We start from the raw sequence: 17,634 nt of genomic DNA on the forward strand, positions 1-17,634 counted from the left end.
GCACATTTCTTTGTAACCCATGTGCTCACTCCAATTTTATAGAAACTTAATTTAGCCCTTCAATTAGTTATATTTATGAATTTTAACAGTTTCTGCTGTATGATAAATATACTAATTTTCTGTGGCTAGAATTCCATAGTTCCATGACCACTGTGTAGATAACATGAATTTGCTAGCTCTTTTCTATTTTGTTTCTATCCTCTCACTGTGGTGAGAATAACCCATTGAACTAGAAATTAAAAAAAAAATCATAGTAAATATCTTATTGTAAGTATATTGAAAGAAGAAATCCATGGAAATATCTGGATGGCCTTACATTTCAGGACTCAGACCTTAGATCTCAGCATTCACATTTGATGTACACAGGCCTCTGTCATATGCCATTAACATTAAGTTAATGTCTTGAACTTTGTTCTTTAGCACAATTATAGCTCAAATTGCCTACACAATTGAGTGTTTAAAGGGAGATACATATGATGTGTAGTTTAAGCCTAAGTGGGGAAAGAAATGCACTTACATTGTTTTCACCCTTTACATCTTGAAGAATCCAGCATGATGTAACATCTTTATGGATAACGAGATGAGCGACATTGATTTTAACAGAGGCCTCTGCCTCTTTATGATAACGAAAGTCAGAAAAATGATCCTGTTGATATATGGAATGAAGAATAGCAAGCTATTCCTTCAGATAATAATAAATCATGTGTTTGATGAGGAAGTCTCAGAAGACATTTTAGTATTCAGAAGTGCTTATAGCAAAATAAGTGTAAAATAGTAGAGATAGTTCACTATTACCAGCCACAATCTTTTTTCTTTTCCACTAAGTAAAAATAAATGCAACTCTGGATAGCATGAGGTGGTGGTATATACTGGAAATGATCTAGGGCTTCATTGACAAGATGGTAATTTTGTTCAGATCCCTATCACATACCTGCTTGACCTTGCGTAAGCTGCTTGCATTCCCAAGGCTTCACTTTCTTATTAGTAAAAGAGGCATATGACAGAGGCCTGTGTACATGAAATGTGAATGCTGAGATCTAAGGTCTGAGTCCTGAAGTGTAAGGCCATCTAGATATTTCCATGGATTTCTTCTTTCAATATACTTACAATAAGATATTTACTATGATTTTTTTTGTTTTAATTTCTAGGAGGCATTTCTTTGAGTATTTCAGAGAAGGGACCAACCTCAACGGTGGGAGTGTGGGCAGCCACAGTCTTCCAGGAATTTTGAGTTCTGTCTGAAATTTGCTCACAGGCCAGGCTAAATGCCCTGGTGATAAAAGAAAACCGATTCTTTCCTCCCTGATCTTTCTTCAATCTTTTCTGATAGAGGGAATTGTATGGAGGGCATATTCAATATAATATATTTATCAAATACTTGGTACATTGACCTTGGGCAATTTGTTTAGTGTCCACTTCACAGGATCAAATGAAGCTCAGGACAGCAGCTGGCATGTTGCAAGTGCTCAGTGCTAGTCCCAATTGGCATCATGCCTTCCAACTCCTGCTCCCTCTGCCCCTGACTTCTACAGGGGAGACTTGCTCCTGGAGCCTCCTAACTAGTCCTCTTGCCTCTAGCTCTGCACTTCCCTAATTCAAATGCATACCAGCATTAGGTCAATTTTCCCAAACAATACCTTTAATTATGTCATTTTCTTATTAAAGGCCATAAATAAATTTCCATTTTCAAAAGGATAAATAAAATTTTAAGTCCTTAACGTTTGTCCAGGACCTCGTAGCTCTGTCTGGCTTGTCTAGCCTCAATTAACTTTATGTCTGTTTGTCCATCATGTAATCATTCCACACCACCCAAACTGGTTTTACTAGCAGTGTCCCAGTCACGCTTTCCCCTTTGCTGTTGACTAATTTTTTTTTAAATTCCAGTATAATTTACATGTCGGGTTATATTAGTTTCAGGGGTGGTATATAGTGATTCAGCAATTCTTTCTACATCACTCAGTGCTCATCAAGATAAGAGTACTTTTAGTCCCCTTTGTCTATTTCATTCATCCCCCTCCATCTCCCTCTCCTGAGTCTTCTTGACATTGCCAGTGCTCCTTGTTATTTTTCTCTTCTTAAGACTTCTCGTACTCTATTTCTCACAAACTTGACTGGACTCCACTTTATTACTTTATCACAGAGGTGTGTGGTATGATACTTTACCTAGAAGAAAGGGTTAATAAGACCTAAATTCTTCAGGCAATGTAACCTTTCCCTTTCCTTCAAGAAAGTAGAACTATTTAACTTAGCAGATCAAGAATATAGGGTTATGTATCGTTTACCTAAAATTTTAGTGTGGGCTATGACTTGTAAGATTTGCAAGTGAAGTTTACTTTGCTCTGCTGGTTGCTATTTGCATAAGTGAATCTGTTTGGTTAACTTTAATATAATTTTCTGTCTTTTTTTTCTTTCTTTGCATGCATACAATAATTTCTTGTGTTATCTAAGAGAATGACAATTCTGTTTCAAAGATTATTCAGAGCTTCCTAAAAAACAAAATGAAACCTGAAGTCCTGCTATATATTTAATGTTACTGATTCAATTATATCTTTGCTATTTACATTTAGGTTGTGAAAGTTAAACAACATACAGGAGAATACCTTGCTCCCTATAAATCTTTGTACAGATACTCTTGTTTTATGAGTTATTTTCAAAATGTCAAAAATGAACAATACCCCTTCCTCCCCATGGTAACAGCAATCTTAGGACTCAATTTCTATGTCTGCTCTCCCCAAACTGATTATGATCACACTTCCTTGGGTTTGTGGACCTTATTTACATGGGGGTGGGGGTGGGGGAGGAAAAACAGGTTGTCATTGGTTAAAAGAAACGTGTGAGTGTTTTGGATTACTCTCAGAAAATTTCAGAATGATTCTGAGTTTGCACAGTAACCAGTGAGCAAGTTCTCTTTCCTGCTCCCATGCCAGAGAGGGTTCAGCTTCAGTTAACCATTCAGGTCTTGGCTATGCTATCAAGACTCTTTCTCTTGAAAAGATGTGGACATAATCCTGAAAAGAAATTTATACATATCTATTTCCCAATTCTAAGATTTGCTGTCTTCGAAATCTTAAATATATAACAAAGTAATTCACAAGAAAAAGAGTACAATGATGTTATTTTTCAAAAAATTGTTAAGAGGAAAAATTGTTAGGATGGAAAAAATGATGAAATCAAGTGGAGACTTGAGTTTCAAGCATGAATGTGAACAACTTTTTTCTTTTAAATCTTAAACTTGCTGTAGTTTTTTTGTTTGCTTTGTTTTGGTTTTGTTTTGTTTTTCAACAACTACTGCCTTGGGCAGCCTTTGACTTTTCTTGTAACAGATTCAATTGCTTCTCTGAGGCATCTTCTCTGCTTCTACATGACAAGTGAGGCAGGTATTTGCTGTCAGTGAAGTGGACTGAATCAACAGATGTCACTCTTTATATGCCACAACCTGGTGAATCAACAGGAGGTAGCAGGGGTAGGGGGCCAGTGATTTGCCTCACCATAGGGTGTTAATAGGAGACTCCAGGAACTCAGTAGACAAGTAGCTTATTCTACTTTGGTCTCAAAATCATGATCTATTTAAGAAAATAATATTATCAGTATTTACCCATAATTATCAATAATTATCAATAAATTAGTATTATGAATTAGATCAGTACTTTCATAAGAGATAAGAAACCATAACGCCCCATATGGAATTTTCTTTGTTGGTAATCAATTCTTATATATGCTAATTAAGTTGATCAAACTGCTGTTCTTCTGTAGCAGATTTCCTTAATCTGTGTTTCTTTCTCTTAGGATATCAGAGAAACTTAATTTTCATGAGTTTGCTAAATGTTAGCTCTGTCTTTAGAAACTGGGTCAGTAGAGTTGTTGGTGTTGGAATCCTCCATCACTCACACTGCATTTGGAAATTATGGATATTGAACCTGGTTAGTCTCATAAACCATGGGGAGCAATAATTTCCCTCCTTTTTCTATTTTGTTTGCCCTCATTTTGCCTAGAAGATGCGATCTAGCATAAGGACCACCTTTATTGCTTTTTGAACCGTCATAGCTCACATAATACTTTATATGTACATTAAGGCTTCAGAAACATTTGATCTTACTGAGAATGGTAAAATATGACAAATAGTATTTTACATTTTAGAAAAGCAGTATTTGCTAAAGGACTATATACTATATAACTGTGATACATTCTCCTAATACTTGAACTCATTTGTTCCTCACAAGTATCTCATTATATAGTGAAGAAATAGACTTGAGAACTTGCTTAAGATTTAGAATGAATATATTTTATGTTGAAAGATAGGTTTGATTCAAGTTGTCTCTGGAATTATCAGATATATTGTATCACATTTGATTAATGATAGCCGGCATTTATTGTATTTTTAATATGTTAAGCACTATTCTAAGTAAGCGTTTTACTTCTATTAGCTCAACAGCAACACAAGGAGATAGGTGCACTATTATTTTTGTTTTGGAAATGCAAAATGCACACATTGAAAGTTTTAGAAGCTAGAGCCCCAAGGGCCTGTAGCTGATAAAAAGCTTAACTGGGAGTTAAACCTTGGAAGTCATTTCAAAGACCCTGCCTTCTGCTGATTTTGATACAACTTTCAATTTAAAATTAGGCTGTAACCTAATAGGTGATTATTATGTAAGATTCCATTCCTCACTTTGAATAATTTTTTGTGTTTTCCTAGCTAAGCCATTTAATTTTATTGAGCTTTCCTTTTCATTTTTATAAATTATCTCTTATTCATGTGTGGAGGCCGAGGAAATTAAGGCCATCCCACCTCAAGTTTAGCATTAGCACAAGTACAGCCATCTTAGGCCCCTGTTAATAAGAGTTGAACTTTACAGAAAAAAACTGCAGAATGTCCTTGACAGGGAATCCCATATCAGAAATACAACAGAGCTCAGAGAATCCCATATTAGATCTTAAGAAACTCCCCCACCCTTTCCCCCATATTGGAATGGGAAAAAAATTCCTCCACCCCTTCTGAAAATCCCTTAGACTAACCAATAAAAACCCAGCTGTAACCCACTTCAGGGTCCAAGCCCCTGCTCTGCTGTGTGGAGTATACTTGGACCCAAGCTTGACCATGTAAATAAACCCTCCTGTACTTACATTTGTGTCAGCTCCTTGGTGGTTTCTCGGATTCGCAATCTTGGGCACAACAGATGTTTCTATATTAGCTTCATCAAAAGATTGTTGTTGGGAGTCATCATGCAATATATTTAATATAAAGCAAAATAAAAATCATGTATTATACACAAACACATCCAATTGATTTCTGACAAAGGTACAGAAATAATTCGATGGAAGAATTTTCAACAGATGGTGCTGCAGCAGTGGGCATCCTGAAAAATGGAGTTCAACCTAAACCTCATACTTTTTCAAAAATTAAAATACAGTAGAGATTTAAATGCAAAATGTAAAACTATAAGGCATTTAGGAAAAAAGCAAAAGAATATCTTAAAACTTGGACATGACATCAAAAACACGATCCATCAAAAACACTTTTGATAAATTGAACTTCATCAAAATAATAAGCTTTTGTTCTGTGTAAGATCCTGTGAAGAGAATAAAAAGCACAAGTTACACACTAGTAGACAATATTTTCAAGCCCCATATGTGACAAAGGAGTTATATCTGAAGCGTATAAAGAATTCTCAAAGTCAACAATTAAAAAAAATTAGAAAGTGGACACAAGACATAAATAGACATTTCCCAAGGAGAAGATGCTTAGGGCAAAAAGCACATTTGAAGGGATATTCAGCCTCATTTGTTAATGTGTATTAAGGAAATGAATAACAAAACCCCAATGAGATATCACTCTATATCTATAAGAATAGCTAAAATTAAAAATACTGGCAACTCCGGGGGTACCTGGGTGGCTCAGATGGTTAAGCTTCAGATTCTTGATTTCAGCTCAGGTCATGATCTCACGGTCCTAGGATCAAGCCCTGCATCAGGTTCCATGCTAAGCAGGGAGTTTTCTTGTCTCTCTCTCTGCTCCCCTCGCCCCCCACTCTTTCTCTCTTTCTCTCACTAAAATAAACAAATGGGTGACGGGCACTGAAGGGGGCACTTGATGGGATGAGCACTGGGTGTTATTCTGTATGTTGGCAAATTGAACACCAATAAAAAATAAATTTATCATTAAAAAAATAAATAAATAAAATAAACAAATAAATCTTTAAAAAAATACTGGCAACTCCCAATGCTGGTGAGAATGCCAACAAACTTAATTTCTTTTTTTTTTTTTTTTCAAACTTAATTTCTTATTCATTGCTGGTGGGTATCTAAAATGGTACAACTACCCAGAAAAAGGCTGGCAGTCTCTGCATGGGAATCTATATAAAATTTTTATGTATGAGTTTTGAATTATATTTTAATAAAAAGTTAAAGAAATAGCATGTGAAACATAGTAAGATGGAAATGAGTTTTTACTGTATTTATTGCTTAGTTGCAATGGTAAAAATAACTATTGATAATAACGTACATATGATAGACATGTATAGTTTTTTTAAAAAAGCATTTGTTTTTAGTTGCTTCAGATTAAAATACTTGAAACATTAGCAATTTAAGGGGGCAAATTCCTTTTAAAATGCTAATGGAGCTTGCTGAAGTAAGGAAATCATTTTATTTGAAAAAATTCAGAGAGACCACTGGATGGCAGTAGAGGTTTGGGGTTTTGTTCTCTTGGACTTTGTTTTAGAGAAAACAGAAAATAAAGGGCCAAATTTGGTTTGCCCTCAGCAAACAAAAATCTGTTACGATAGACATTATTGGTTATTAGGAAGGTTTAAGAAACAAATCCAATCATTTAAAAAAATTAGCGTTGGTGTAAGTTAAAACGTATAATAAATAGCATTGCAAGAGACTATAGGCAGAATAAAACGTAAAATAAATCTTGGGCTAACTGTCTAGGATGAAAGTGAACAATTTTAGAGGAAAAAAAGTTTGGCATTGACCTCTGTGATGGCATTTACAATTTTCTGCTTCAAAATCCTAAAGATCTTCAGAAATTTTAAGCAATTCCTTTATTTCTGCCTCTTCCTACTAATAATTACACAAAATTCAGCTGCACTTTGTTTCTTTTATGGGAAAATGTCTTCTTCTTTTAGATTTATAAATTAAAGCAATCCAGATTGTGAGGTGGAGGAACAAAAATCTGCGTTTTTATGATCTCATATTTCAAAATATTCCATATCTTTTATTTTGATAAAGCTGAGAAAAAAAAATCCCTGTATCACTTGCTGGGTTTTCTGTAAAATTTACTTGCTGGGGCAAATTAAGACATTGACTTAATATCAAGTTTCAAGGGACCCTATGTTTTTCTTAATTAATGACTTATTAATTAAGTAACTTACACATCTCATTCTAAATATATATTGTCATCAAGGGCATTTTTGAGGTATTTATTTGCATATGTTGCTGTTCTTTTGTGTCATTTTTTTTTTTTCCGTGGAATAAAATGATGGGTATCAGATCTTGGACTATATGTAGAGAGACACTTTCAAGATCTCATTTGAACATTGATGGTAGTGTTAAACCAAATTTCTATGTGAGTCAGGCATCGTGATAATTTTTACAACCAAATGGTTCAATTTTGAGTCTGCCTTCTACAATGCCAGCCTAACTTTATGGATGATAGACGATGAGAGATAAGTGGGATGATTATAATGAGATGTGCACAGTGAGGTTGGGATGGTAATACAGTGTAGCATTGTTGTGGGGTTTAAATGTGATCATGCTGTGGAAGAGTTTAGTATTGTGCCTGGCCCAGAGCAGATGCCCAATGAATTCCATTTGCTGTGAGTACCTGGTTGGAATCAGTAATGAATAAATTGGAGCATTCTCCTCCAAGCATGCCCACAGAGTGACTGATTGGGATCAGAAGATATTAAAGCAAAAAAAGCAAAAAAAAAAGAAAAAAGATATTAAAGCAAATATATGATATGAAGGCATAACAGACTCAGCATCGTAGAGTTTTTTGAAATAAAGAGCTAATATTAATGTCTTAGGAGAGGGGAGAATCTAATACCATCCCAAAGAAGGGCATCCACCTTCACAGGAGTCACTTGCCCCAAATTTTGCTCTTAAAAGCCCTCACTTGCAGAGAGTTTGGGACTTTGTTCTCCTGGGTGGTGCCAGACCAATAAATTGCCTTTCTTCACCGTAAAATCTCCATGATAATTTTTATTGGTTTGCTGCACATTAGGCAGATGAACTCTGCTTTGGTTTGTTTATACATTTCACTAGAAGAATAAAATTGTTAATTTCCTCTCTAAGTCAATAATAAAATAGTTAATGTATGAATAACATAAGTTTACAACAATTATTGGTAATGCTTTATTTATAAAGCAATTAAAATGTCTTTACCTCTTCATTGTTTATCACTATTTTTTCCTTCGCTTTGATAATAAATGTGATCTTGGATTTTGAAATTAAAAAGTTTTCTAAAGAAAATTTTCTAGGTTCACCAAGGCTAATAAAGAGAGGTAGTCAACTAATCAGTAGTGTTTCTTAAGAATCCACTGAGGGAAGGGTGCTTGGGTGACTTAGGTCATGATTCCAGGCACCTCACATCAGGCTCCCTGCTTAGCAGGAAGCCTGCTTCTCCCTCTCTCTCTTCCTGTAGCTCCCCCCTGCTTGTGCTCCAGTTCCCTGTCAAAACAAACAAACAAACAAACAAACAAACAAAAAACCAAAAACCCTATTTTTTTTAAAAAAAGAATCCATCTGAGTATATACTTTTTATCATGTTTAGTTTCCTTAAAAACTTGGCATGTGTTCAGATAGATGATATTTTGCATAAAACGTATTCTTCACTCCTCTTTGTTCTACTATTTCCAGTCCCTATCCTTTCAGCCCCCACGTTTTTCTGTTTTTCTCTTTGCTTATAACTTTTCCACTTGAAAATCCATCCTTGATTCAAGCGAATCTTTTGGAGGGTATATGTATTACAGAATGCTAAGACGGACAGACAATGTGGGCTCAGAATCTAGGTGTTACTTTCCATGAAGATGAATATATACTAAACCTTAGAGGGGAACATATCATCATAATTTCAAAAGGCTTGACCTTGCCCAGATGATCGGAAGTTGCATTTTGTTTCTTGCAGTTGCTCTCCAGAATTTCCTAGCAACACTTTATAAGTGACTTCTTTTTAATACTTTTGGGAAAAGCACCAGGGGACTAGATTAATGTTTTACTATAAGAGTTAATTTGATTCATGTGCTCAGCATCTGTACTCCAAAGCAGCACATTCCTGAGAAATTGCTTGAATCTTTTCATAAAAGAAATCGTCCACTGCGTTATAAAGAAGAGGCCCTTTGGAACTAATCTTACTGCAAATTTCAGTACTTTATGCTTTAAACTAGTAATGGATAAGTCAGAGCATTCTCTTTCAAGCATGTCCACAGAAGTGATCTGATTACCATGACTTATTGTTTATGCTGAATGCTCATATTGAGTCTTAAATAGCATCCTCTTCATCCTCACCTCAGCTCTCTCGGCAAAGTAGCAAGACGTAATTATTCCATTTTTATTAATGCCAACATTAAAACAGAGAGTTAGGATATGATGGAGTAGATTGTTTCTAAAGCCTTTTAGAAGAGCATGGCTATACATACCAAATAAGCGCATTTACTTTTGTAAGCCGACAAGCTGTGCTACCAATTTCACAACTGAGTAGAATCAGGCAAGGGAGCAGAAAAGAAAAAAGATGCAAAATGGTTTTAGTAACTATGTGACTGATATTGTGCTATGCAGTATAAAATGGTTGTATCATCAAATCTTCAGAACCCTATGATGAAATTTCCTTTTACAACTCAAGGAAACAGGAAATCAGCAAGGTGAGGTGACCTTGATCACACAGTTTGAAGCAGGTAGAACATATTTTTAAGCCCTGACTTGTCGGACTCAAAACCTAGTCCTTTTTGGAACCAATATGCACTGTTGGTGGGAATGCTGTGTAGGGAAACAATTTGAAGGGTTCAGCAATCTCTCTTCTGGATATATATGCAAAGGAAATTAAATCAGTATCTTAGAGAGACACTTGCACTCCCATGTTCATTGCAGCATTACTCACAATAGCCAAGATATGGAAACAACATATAAATAGCATATATAGATATGACATATATACATATGGAGAATATTATTATATTATATATTATTTATATTATTATATATTACTGCTATATATTATTATATCTTATATTATTACACATAATTTATTGTTATAAATTATTATATATAGAGAATATCACTATATTATATATTACTCATATTATTATATACTATTGTTATATACTGCATATGAGTTATTATTATATATTATTTTATAATACATAATATATACATTAGAGAAATTGAAATATAAGACAGTGGTCTCTAAATAGGAAAATGAGCATTTTGCTCCTTAAAAGGGTTTTCAAGAATTGATTTAGGGTGTCTTATGACAATCATAGCTTTTATCATTTAGGCCAAACTTCTCCAATGAGTATCAGTTATTCAAGGGGCAGAGTCATATTTTACTCATTTTTGTTCTCAGAACATAACAGAAAATATTGGTGTCTATTCAAGTTTGGTTGAATTAATGAACAACTAAGATATTCTTTCTTGGCATCCCAACTTGGTCAAAAACCCCCTCTTCCAAACATCTGTGTTAGAGCGGATCCCTGACTTCAGCACATTGACCACAAGCTGACTGTAGTGGGGGAGTCCTGATGTAACCAGGAGTGCCTGGAAGAGGCAGATGTTGATAGTACATTGACTTCCAGAAAACTTACCACCAAGGTCAGCATCCTCCAGTTAAACACTCTTGTAGTAAGTTTTGAAAATGAAGTAATGGTTTCAGTATCCTTCCTTTCCTATCATGAGAAAGCACGTGCTCAAAATATGTCTCAAGTAAAAAAAAATTTTTTTAAAGATGATTTGTGGAGCACCTGGGTGGCTCAGTGGTTGAGCATCTGCCTTTGGCTCTGGTCATGATCCCGGGATCCTGGGATTGAGTCCTGCATCAGGATCCCTGCTGGAAGCCTGCTTCTTCCTCTGCCTATATCTCTCTGCCTCTCTCTACCTGTGTCTCTCATGAATAAGTAAAAACAAACAAACAAACAAACAAAAGATGATTTGTGGCAATGCCTGGAATTTTGAGCCCTTTTGTCTGATGAGTACAACAGTTTTTAAAAAAAGATTTCTAAGGAAATTCAATACCTTAAAAAATTTATTTAGCAAAGGTTTATTGAACAATCAGGAAAATAACAATCTCTTGTCCATATTCAAACCATCTTCTGGAGGTTGCAGAAATATATGTTTTAAAATATTGGCATTATTTTTGAAATATTTCTTGATGTCCAGGGTTCTTAGCATACAAGTGCTTAATGAGTTTTAGTTATCATCATCATTATTACTGATATTAACATCTTTTATGACCTTCATTGTTCACCCTTTCCAATTTCCATGGTCCCATTCAATTCCATTTCTTCTTTCTTGATCTAACCCAATCTTCTCTAGCTTGACTAAAGCCTGGCTTATGGATTCATCTGTTTTACTTCCCTAAGTCCAGCAAGAGTCATAGGATTGAAGTTTCTTGCCAGAAACCACACCTTAAATCTCCTGTTATCTCTTCCTTGACATCTTCAAAATCCAGCAGCTAACAAGAAGCATCAAAACTGTCTCTGCAGCTACTTCTGTGCATGCTTTACCTCCAGTGAGGTTAAGGACAGCTATTTTGGAAACATGGAAGAGATTACTGAAGTGTATAAGAGAGAACGGGGGAAGACAAAGGGAGTATAAGAAGAAAGGAGTATCAAAGGCATACCAAACTTCCTGTTTGGTTGCAGACCACCTCAATAAAGTGAATAGCACAATAAAATGAGTCCAATGAAGTTTTTGGTTTCCCAGTGCATATAAAATATATGTTTACAGTATAATAGTCTATTGAGTGTACAATACATCTAAAAAACAGTGTACATATCTTCATTAAAAAACAGTCTATTACTAAAAATTTCTAACTATCATCTGAGCTTTCAGTGAGTCATAATCTTTTGCTGGCGGAGGGTCTTGCCTTGACACTGATGGCTGCTGACTGATCAGGGTGCTTGTTGCTGAAGGTTGGGGTGGCCGTGGCAGTTTCTTCACATAAGACAACGAAGTCCGCCTCATCAATTGACACTACCTTTCAAGAATGATTTCTCACTAGTGTGTGATGCTGTTTGATAGCATTTTGCCCACAGAACTTCTTTCAGAATTGGACTTAATTTTCTCAAACCTGCCACTGCTTTATCAATTACATTTGTGTAACATTCTAAATTGTTTGTTGTCATTTTGACCATCTTCACATCATCTTAACCAGGAATAGATTTGATTTTAAGAAACCACTTTCTTTGCTCATCTGTAAGAAAAAACTCCTCACTCATTCAAGTTTTATCATGAAATTGCAGCAATTCATACTCAATTTCAGGCTCTGCTTCTATTTCAAACTCTTGCTATTTCCACCACATCTCCATTTACTGCCTCCATTGAATTCTTGAACCCCTCACAGTCAACTTTGAGGGTTGGAGTCAACTTCGAGGGTTGGAGTCTTCTTCCAAACTCCTCTTCACGTTGGTATTTTGACGTCTTCTCATGAATCACAAATGTTCTTAATGGCATCTGGAAGGGTGAGTTCTTTCCAGAAGGTTTTCAATTTGCTTTGTCCAGACCCATCAGAGGAAACACTATGTATGGCAGCTAGAACCTTACACAATGTATTTCTTAAATAATAAGACCTGAAAGTCAAAATTACTCCTTGATCCATGGACTGCAGAACGGATGTTGTGCCAGCAGGCATGGAAACAACATGCCACCTACTATACACCTCCATCAGACCTCTTGGGTGACCAGGTGCACTGTCAGTGGGCAGTCACATTTTGAAAGGGATCTTTTTTTTCTGAGCAGTGGGCTTAAAATATTCAGTAAGTCATGTTGTAAACAGATGTGCTGTCAACCAGGCTTTGTTGTTCCATTCGCAGAGCACAAGCAGAGTAGATTTAGCATAGTTCTTAAGGGCCCTACATTTTCAGAGTGGTCAATGAGTGTTGGCTTCAACTGAAAGTCACCAGCTACATTAGCCCCTACCAAGAGAGTCAGTCTGAGCTTTGAAGCTTTCAAGCTAGGGATTGACTTCTATCTATGAAAGTCCTAGATGGCATCTTCTTCCAATAGAAGGCAGTTTTGTCTACATTCAAAATTTATTGTTTAGTGTAGCCGTCTTCATTAATGATCTGAGTCTGATCTTCTGGAAAGCTCGCTGAAGCTTTTGCATCAGCACTCTTCTGTTATGGAGATGGCTTCTTTCTTCTTTCCTAAACCTCATGAACCAAACCTTGCAACTTCAAACTTTTCTCCTGCAGCTTTCTTGCCTCTCAGCCTTCATAGGACAGAAATAATTTGGAGCCTTGTTCTGGATTAAGCTTTGGCTTATGGGAATGCTGTGCCTGGTTTGATCTTCTATCTAGACCACTCAAACTTTCTCCATATCAGCAATAAGGCTGTTTCACCTTCTTAAACATTTGTGTGTTCAGTGGAGTAGCACTTTTAGTTTCCTTCAAGAACCTTTCCTTTGCTTTCACAGCCTGGCTAACTATTTGACAGGAGAGGCACATTTGATAACTATTTGGCTATCTTGGCTTTTGACATATCTTTCTCACTAAAATCATTTCTAGCTTTTCATTTCAAGTGTGAGATGTATGACTCTTCCTTTCACTTGAGCACTTAGGGTTTGTTGTACAATAACGTTGTAGGGTTACTAATTAGCCTAATTTCAATGCTATGTGTTTCAAGAAATAGGAAGTCTGAGGAGGAGAGAGACAGTGGTATAGGCTGATGAGGAGAGCACTCAGAACACATACATTTATTGATTAAGTTTGCTTATACTCTTAAAAAAATTTAACATGTTTCAGTTTATCTTTTAGCAGTATCATCAAGGCACAATTCTTCTCTTATGAAACCTGGCCCCGGTTTCTGTGACACCACAAGAAAATGATTCAAGAGGAGCAAATGAACATTCACACAGACACACACACACACTCAATTGCTGGCATTTCTCTGATCAGGTGTCATTCCTTGAAGAATAAGATAAGGATCATACTAGAGATAGCGGAGCTCCTATTTCTCAACCTTGATGCAATCAGAACCTCATGACTAGTTTTGGTCGATGGTTGTGGGTGGAAATGACATGTAATGTTTGTTACCTTAGCGTAATAGCCTCTTCTACCTAATACAGATTTTGCACAAGATACATCCAAACACACTTTACTTTTTCCAATATCAGCAATTTTATTTTCCTATTGTGAGAGCAATCTAGGAAGGTATATGGTGACAGTTAAGGGGTCCCCTGGTCCTGCATCAAATTTCTAGCTTGGGAAGAATAGGAGGACCCATTTTCTAGCTGGGGTAGTCTGTAATTTTTCAGATGACAGATAGATCAAAGTGATTGTCCTATCTTAAGAGGATTGGTGACTTCTTAGAATTTTAGAGTGCTAATAGATGCCTTTTCCCTTAGGGGACAAACAGGTCTACCCAGGACATTCATCATCTTTGCATAATTTACGCATATTTTTAACTTCCAATTCAAATGTTTAAACATTTAATGTTAAACATTTAAACATTTGAATCCTGTTAATCACACAGTGTAAGTAGCAGAGTCAACACTAAGAGTCATTACATTATCTCAAAAGAAAACACACCTTAAAATCAATTAAGCTCATCTATTTGAATATTCAACTGGTGATAATACAACATTTAAATATCCTCCTACAAACCAATTTTTGACAATAATCAGAGTACTAAAATTATCTTTCAAGAAAGCAATCCTAGAGGAACAAAACCTAGAGAAACAGCAGAACAAACAAACAAACAAAAACTATGTCTCACATTTGCCCCAGTACAACCAGTACCTCTCTTTCTACCTGATATTCTGAGATTGTAGCCTCTAAAACATGCAATAAGTAAGAATAGAGTTGTTCCAATTTTAGGGATAGAGTTGGTCCAATTTTCCAATTTTATTGCTACAAACAATACATTTTACAGTCCCCATCAGATGTCCCCCCTACCATCTGAAGTTCCAATTGGAATCAAAGCAACAAGTGAAGATCTAGTACTTGTAAGTATCCCATTGATTTTACAACTTTTGACTCCCTCCAAAACTTAATTACCAATAGCCTACTGTTGACAAGAAGCCTTACCGATAATGAAAACAGTTAACACATATTTTATATGTTATATGCAATCTTAGAATAAAGAAAACTGGAGAAAAGAAAATGTTATAAACATCATAAAGAAGAGAAAATACACTTATTTCTTGAAAAAAAAAATCCACATATACGTGGACTTGTATAGTTCAAACTCGTGTTGTCCAAGGTTCAATTATAAAGTTAAAGATTAGGCATATCTGTGTCAGAAACAGAAATCTAATTCCTGGGAACCATAGCTAAAGAAAAGGCAACAATTTTGTGTTTTTCTTAACCAGATATGTACACCAATCAAGACTTGTATATTTGATCTGTCAAATTTGAAACTGTATGCAATTTTTGCATACTTTATATATATAATGCTTCTGGGTTTAAACACTTCTGAAGAGGGGATCCCTTGTGACTCAGTGGTTTAGTGCCTGCCTTCGGTCCAGGGCTTGGTCCTGAAGTCGCAGGATCGAGTCCGGCATTAGGCTCCCTTCATGGAGCCTGCTTCTCCCTCTACCTGTGTCTCTGCCATTCTCTCTCTCTCTCTGTGTCTCTCATGAATACATAAATAAAATATTTAAATAAATAAATAAATAAATAAGTAAACACTTCTGAAGAGATAGACTTTCTCCATTTCCTTGGTGATTTCCACCACCTATTCCTTCCCTCTTTCCACAAGTGTCAAATCTTTTGTATGTGTCCAATACTATGTGAGGTAGCGGAGACGGCAGTAAATAAAACCAAACATTGACTCATGTCAGCATGGTGCTTGGGATAGCATGGAGACAGGGATTAAACACATAATCACCTAAATAATATTTAATATAATCTCCTAAAGCATATTTGTGATAAGGACAGTAAATTGTTGGTATTTGGATTCGTATCATCATGTAGCCGAGGGGTATGATCTAGTTTGGAGATTAGGCAGATTTTCTTTTTTTTTTTTTTCTATTTTAGTCATAGTTTTATTAAAAAAAAACTTGTAAATTTCAAACAGTACAGTGCAAAAATATATAAACAATTATTTTATGTCAGATAATGTTGGCTCTAACAAATCAGCAGGGTTTTTTGTTATTATTATACAAACACGGCAACAAAATGTGAAAATAAAACACCTGCACTTGGGAAAGCATGAAATATAACATTACAACCATGGGTTTTCTATACATGATTCCACCTATTGGTGAAAGTTTATTTTTGTCACTCCCACCTAAGATTTACTGACACACTGTACATCCTGGGGTTCAGCACTGTCTTTTATAACAGGTGCTTTATGTATCAATATCTAAATTACAGAGTAAAGCACAGTTTCATATCTATTCCTCCTTTCTCATTGGTAGCCCAATATATTCTTCCTCCTTGTGCTATATTTACTGGAGAAGTAAGTGAAGGCTGGTGGTTAGCCGCTCCTCACTGGCTAGAGCAGACAGTTTGCCTGCACCAATGCATATCATCAGCCCTGCCGACTATGCAATTTTACTATTGCCCCTGAACAAATGTCACGTGAACCTCTATTTTCTTACAAGGGGTAAATATCAGTGTAATTCCAAAGGATAGAGTATATACACAATTTTATTCAATATTTTATATTATGCTACAAATATGTATAATTTCAGTAATAAATTAAGAATAAATGAACAAAATCAGTACCAGGGTAGTTCATAGACACCACGTTACTCAATGCCATTTTTCTGCCTTCATTTCTAAGAGTTCACCCAATCCAAGATTCAGGATCATCCTCTTGTTAGAAAAATTTGTTTGTGCAGCCTATGTGAACTGCATAGAGTTTCACCTCCTTTAAGCCATGAGAGATGTTTGTTAATAGCAGAAATGCTGGAAAGGATGATTTACAATCAAGAACAGTTGATAAACATTTGTACACTATGTATAAAACTCTGCAAAAATTCTTTAATACTTTTTTCCTCCAGTTCCTCACATTCTTTGCATCCTGTTTCAGTTATATTCCCTTTTGAAGATAAATCACTGTTTGTGAGGATGATAAAATTCTCTACTGTTTCCTTAATGGGATTATTGTTGGACTCAAACGAAATAACACCTAACTCCAGGAGAAAGCACTTCATTGCTGTTACTTAGCAACTGGGATGCACATCACTTTCAGTAGATAAGAACAGTATCAATATGTATAGATTGAATAAGATTGTCAATTCTTTCCAAATCAAGTATAACCTCCTGCCAGTTTGCATCTGTTTTAGGAAGGCCTGCACTGATACAGCCCAAAATGAAGACATGAATGCCAGCCTCAGTCAGAAAATATTCAGAAGTTAACAGAAATAGCACTGGATGGAAATAGTTCTCAAAAGTGGTTTCGAAATTCTTATTACTCAATGCCAGGGTAAATCCTTAAGTATTGAAGAAGAGCGGGCTATGGCAATGGTTCCCATCC

At 35.7% G+C, this 17,634-nt stretch overlaps 1 pseudogene; it reads right to left on the minus strand.

The window, feature by feature from the left end:
* Positions 1-16,886: 16,886 nt before the first annotated feature.
* LOC100687281 lies at positions 16,887-17,569 on the minus strand (annotated as a pseudogene).
* Positions 17,570-17,634: the final 65 nt, after the last annotated feature.

The sequence above is a fragment of the Canis lupus genome, chromosome 25 (assembly GCF_011100685.1).
Source record: "Canis lupus familiaris isolate Mischka breed German Shepherd chromosome 25, alternate assembly UU_Cfam_GSD_1.0, whole genome shotgun sequence".
Taxonomy (NCBI): Eukaryota; Metazoa; Chordata; class Mammalia; order Carnivora; family Canidae; genus Canis; species Canis lupus.